Below are 6,443 nucleotides of genomic sequence, written 5' to 3'. Positions count from 1 at the left end.
ACAAGTGAGGATTAGTATAAAGATTTAATATAGATATATATAGGGGAACTAGACTACAAGTGAAGGATTAGTATAAAGATTTAATTATAGATATATATAGGGGAACTAGACTACAAGTGAGGATTAGTATAAAAGATTTAATTATAGATATATATAGGGAACTAGACTACAAGTGAGGATTAGTATAAAGATTTAATTATAGATATATATAGGGGAACTAGACTACAAGTAAGGATTAGTATAAAGATTTAATTATAGATATATATATAGGGGAACTAGACTACAAGTGAGGATTAGTATAAAAGATTTAATTATAGATATATATAGGGGAACTAGACTACAAGTGGAAGGATTAGTATAAAAGATTTAATTATAGATATATATAGGGAACCAGACTACAAGTGAGGATTAGTATAAAGATTTAATTATAGATATATATAGGGAACTAGACTACAAGTGAGGATTAGTATAAAGATTTAATTATAGATATATATAGGGAACCAGACTACAAGTGAGGATTAGTATAAAGATTTAATTATAGATATATATATGGGAACCAGACTACAAGTAAGGATTAGTATAAAGATTTAATTATAGATATATATATATAGGGGAACCAGACCACAAGTGAGGATTAGTATAAAGATTTAATTATAGATATATATAGGGAACTAGACCACAAGTAAGGATTAGTATAAAGATTTAATTATAGATATATATATAGGGGAACTAGATTAGTATAAAGACAAGTGAGATTAGTATAAAGATTTAATTATAGATATATATATAGGGAACTAGACCACAAGTAAAAGGATTAGTATAAAGATTTAATTATAGATATATATAGGGGAACTAGACTACAAGTGAGGATTAGTATAAAGATTTAATTATAGATATATATATAGGGGAACTAGACGACAAGTGAGGATTAGTATAAAGATTTAATTATAGATATATATATGGGAACCAGACTACAAGTAAGGATTAGTATAAAGATTTAATTATAGATATATATATAGGGGAACTAGACTACAAGTGAGGATTAGTATAAAGATTTAATTATATATATATATAGGGAACTAGACTACAAGTGAGGATTAGTATAAAGATTTAATTATAGATATATATAGGGAACTAGACGACAAGTGAGGATTAGTATAAAGATTTAATTATAGATATATATAAGGGAACTAGACTACAAGTGAGGATTAGTATAAAGATTTAATTATAGATATATATATAGGGAACTAGACGACAAGTGAGGATTAGTATAAAGATTTAATTATAGATATATATAGGGGAACTAGACTACAAGTAAGGATTAGTATAAAGATTTAATTATAGATATATATAGGGGAACTAGACTACAAGTGAGGATTAGTATAAAGATTTAATTATAGATATATAGGGGAACCAGACTACAAGTGAGGATTAGTATAAAGATTTAATTATAGATATATATAGGGGAACTAGACAACAAGTAAGGATTAGTATAAAGAGTTAATTATAGATATATATAGGGGAACTGGACTACAAGTGAGGATTAGTATAAAGAGTTAATTATAGATATATATAGGGGAACTGGACTACAAGTGAGGATTAGTATAAAGATTTAACTACAAGTGTGGATTAGATATATATAGGGAACTATACAACAAGAGGATTAGTATAAAGATTTAATCGTAGATATATATAAGGAAACTACACAACAAGTAAGGATTAGTATAAAGATTTAATTATAGATATATATAGGGGAACTGGACTACAAGTGAGGATTAGTATAAAGATTTAATTATAGATATATATAGGGGAACTGGACTACAAGTGAGGATTAGTATAAAGATTTAATCGTAGATATATATAGGGGAACTAGACTACAAGTAAGGATTAGTATAAAGATTTAATTATAGATATATATAGGGGAACTAGAATACAAGTGAGGATTAGTATAAAGATTTCATTATAAATATATATAGGGGAACTAGACGACAAGTGAGGATTAGTATAAAGATTTAATTATAGATATATATAGGGAACTAGACTACAAGTGAGGATTAGTATAAAGATTTAATTATAGATATATATAGGGAAACTAGACTACAAGTGAGGATTAGTATAAAGATTTAATTATAGATGTATATAGGGGAACTAAACTACAAGTAAGGATTAGTATAAAGATTTAATTATAGATATATATAGGGGAACTAGACTACAAGTGAGGATTAGTATAAAGATTTAATTATAGATATATATAGGGGAACTAGACTACAAGTGTGGATTAGTATAAAGATTTAATTGTAGATATATATAGGGGAACTATACAACAAGAGAGGATTAGTATAAAGATTTAATCGTAGATATATATATAGAACTAGACAACAAGTAAGGATTAGTATAAAGATTTAATTATAGATATATATAGGGGAACTGGACTACAAGTGAGGATTAGTATAAAGATTTAATTATAGATATATATAGGGGAACTAGACTACAAGTAAGGATTAGTATAAAGATTTAATTATAGATATATACAGGGGAACTAGAATACAAGTGAGGATTAGTATAAAGATTTATTATAAATATATATAGGGAACTAGACGACAAGTGAGGATTAGTATAAAGATTTAATTATAGATATATATAAGGGAACTAGACTACAAGTGAGGATTAGTATAAAGATTTAATTATAGATATATATAGGAAACTAGACTACAAGTGAGGATTAGTATAAAGATTTAATTATAGATATATATAGGGGAACTAAACTACAAGTAAGGATTAGTATAAAGATTTAATTATAGATATATATAGGGGAACTAGACTACAAGTGAGGATTAGTATAAAGATTTAATTATAGATATATATAGGGGAACTAGACTACAAGTGAGGATTAGTATAAAGATTTAATTATAGATATATATAGGGGAACTAGACTACAAGTAAGGATTAGTATAAAGATTTAATTATAGATATATATATGGGGAACTAGATGACAAGTGAGGATTAGTATAAAGATTTCATTATAGATATATATAGGGAACTAGACTACAACTAAAGATTAGTATAAAGATTTAATTATAGATATATATATAGGGGAACTAGACGACAAGTGAGGATTAGTATAAAGATTTAATTATAGATATATATAGGAAACTAGACTACAAGTGAGATTAGTATAAAGATTTCAGTATAGATATATATAGGGGAACTAGACGACAAGTGAGGATTAGTATAAAGATTTAATTATAGATATATATGGGGAACCAGACTACAAGTAAGGATTAGTATAAAGATTTAATCGTAGATATATATGGGGAACTAGACAACAAGTAAGGATTAGTATAAAGATTTAATTATAGATATATATAGGGGAACTAGACAACAAGTAAGGATTAGTATAAAGATTTAATTATAGATATATATAGGAACTAGACTACAAGTGAGGATTAGTATAAAGATTTAATTATAGATATATATAGGGAACTAGACTACAAGTGAGGATTAGTATAAAGATTTAATTATAGATATATATAGGGGAACTAGACTACAAGTAAGGATTAGTATAAAGATTTAATTATAGATATATATAGGGAACTAGACAACAAGTAAGGATTAGTATAAAGATTTAATTATAGATATATATAGGGGAACTACACACAAGTAAGGATTAGTATAAAGATTTAATTATAGATATATAGGAACTAGACTACAAGTAAGGATTAGTATAAAGATTTAAATATAGATATATACAGGGGAACTAGACTACAAGTAAGGATTAGTATAAAGATTTCATTATAAATATATATAGGGGAACTAGACGACAAGTGAGGATTAGTATAAAGATTTAATTATAGATGTATATAAGGGAACTAGACTACAAGTGAGGATTAGTATAAAGATTTAATTATAGATATATATAGGGAAACTAGACTACAAGTGAGGAATAGTATAAAGATATAATTATAGATGTATATAGGGGAACTAAACTACAAGTAAGGATTAGTATAAAGATTTAATTATAGATGTATATAGGGGAACTAGACTACAAGTGAGGATTAGTATAAAGATTTAATTATAGATATATATATAGGGGAACTAGACTACAAGTGAGGATTAGTAAAAAGATTTAATTATAGATATATAGGGGAACTAGACTACAAGTGAGGATTAGTAAAAGATTTAATTATAGATATATATAGGGGAACTAGACTACAAGTAAGGATTAGTATAAAGATTTAATTATAGATATATATAGGGGAACTGGACTACAAGTGTGGATTAGTATAAAGATTTAATCGTAGATATATATAGGGGAACTATACAACAAGAGAGGATTAGTATAAAGATTTAATTATAGATATATATAGGGGAACTAGACAACAAGTAAGGATTAGTATAAAGAGTTAATTATAGATATATATAGGGGAACTGGACTACAAGTGAGGATTAGTATAAAGATTTAATCGTAGATATATATAGGGAACTAGACTACAAGTAAGGATTAGTATAAAGATTTAATTATAGATATATACAGGGGAACTAGAATACAAGTGAGGATTAATATAAAGATTTCATTATAAATATATATAGGGGAACTAGACGACAAGTGAGGATTAGTATAAAGATTTAATTATAGATGTATATAAGGGAACTAGACTACAAGTGAGGATTAGTATAAAGATTTAATTATAGATATATATAGGAAACTAGACTACAAGTGAGGATTAGTATAAAGATTTAATTATAGATATATATAGGGAACTAGACTACAAGCAAGAATTAGTATAAAGATTTAATTATAGATATATATAGGGAACCAGACTACAAGTGAGGATTAGTATAAAGATTTAATTATAGATATATATAGGGAACTAGACTACAAGTGAGGATTAGTATAAAGATTTAATTTAGATATATATATAGGGGAACTAGACTACAAGTAAGGATTAGTATAAATATTTAATTATAGATATATATATAGGGAACTAGATGACAAGTGAGGATTAGTATAAAGATTTAATTATAGATATATATAGGGGAACTAGACTACAAGTAAAGATTAGTATAAAGATTTAATTATAGATATATATATAGGGGAACTAGACTACAAGTGAGGATTAGTATAAAGATTTAATTATAGATATATATAGGGAAACTAGACTACAAGTGAGATATGTATAAAGATTTCAGTATAGATATATCTAGGGGAACTAGACGACAAGTGAGGATTAGTATAAAGATTTAATTATAGATGTATATAGGGGAACTAAACTACAAGTAAGGATTAGTATAAAGATTTAATCGTAGATATATATAGGGGAACTACACAACAAGTAAGGATTAGTATAAAGAGTTAATTATAGATATATATAGGGGAACTGGACTACAAGTGAGGATTAGTATAAAGAGTTAATTATAGATATATATAGGGGAACTGGACTACAAGTGAGGATTAGTATAAAGATTTAATCGTAGATATATATAGGGGAACTAGACTACAAGTAATAATTAGTATAAAGATTTAATTATAGATATATACAGGGGAACTAGAATACAAGTGAGGATTAATATAAAGATTTCATTATAAATATATATAGGGGAACTAGACGACAAGTGAGGATTAGTATAAAGATTTAATTATAGATGTATATAAGGGAACTAGACTACAAGTGAGGATTAGTATAAAGATTTAATTATAGATATATATAGGAAACTAGACTACAAGTGAGGATTAGTATAAAGATTTAATTATAGATATATATAGGGGAACTAAACTACAAGTAAGGATTAGTATAAAGATTTAATTATAGATGTATATAGGGGAACTAGACTACAAGTGAGGATTAGTATAAAGATTTAATTATAGATATATATAGGGGAACTAGACTACAAGTGAGGATTAGTATAAAGATTTAATTATAGATATATATATAGGGGAACTAGACTACAAGTAAGGATTAGTATAAATATTTAATTATAGATATATATATAGGGGAACTAGATGACCAGTGAGGATTAGTATAAAGATTTCATTATAGATATATGTAGGGGAACTAGACTACAAGTAAAGATTAGTATAAAGATTTAATTATAGATATATATATAGGGGAACTAGACGACAAGTGAGGATTAGTATAAAGATTTAATTATAGATATATATAGGGAAACTAGACTACAAGTGAGATATGTATAAAGATTTCAGTATAGATATATCTAGGGGAACTAGACGACAAGTGAGGATTAGTATAAAGATTTAATTATAGATGTATATAGGGGAACTAAACTACAAGTAAGGATTAGTATAAAGATTTAATTATAGATGATTATAGGGGAACTAGACTAAAAGTGAGGATTAGTATAAAAATTTAATTATAGATATATATATAGGGGAACTAGACTACAAGTAAGGATTAGTATAAAGATTTAATTATAGATATATATAT

The sequence above is a fragment of the Tachypleus tridentatus genome, chromosome 7 (genome assembly GCF_004210375.1).
Source record: "Tachypleus tridentatus isolate NWPU-2018 chromosome 7, ASM421037v1, whole genome shotgun sequence".
In the NCBI taxonomy this organism is placed as follows: domain Eukaryota; kingdom Metazoa; phylum Arthropoda; class Merostomata; order Xiphosura; family Limulidae; genus Tachypleus; species Tachypleus tridentatus.
Note: the sequence above shows the minus strand (reverse complement) of the source record.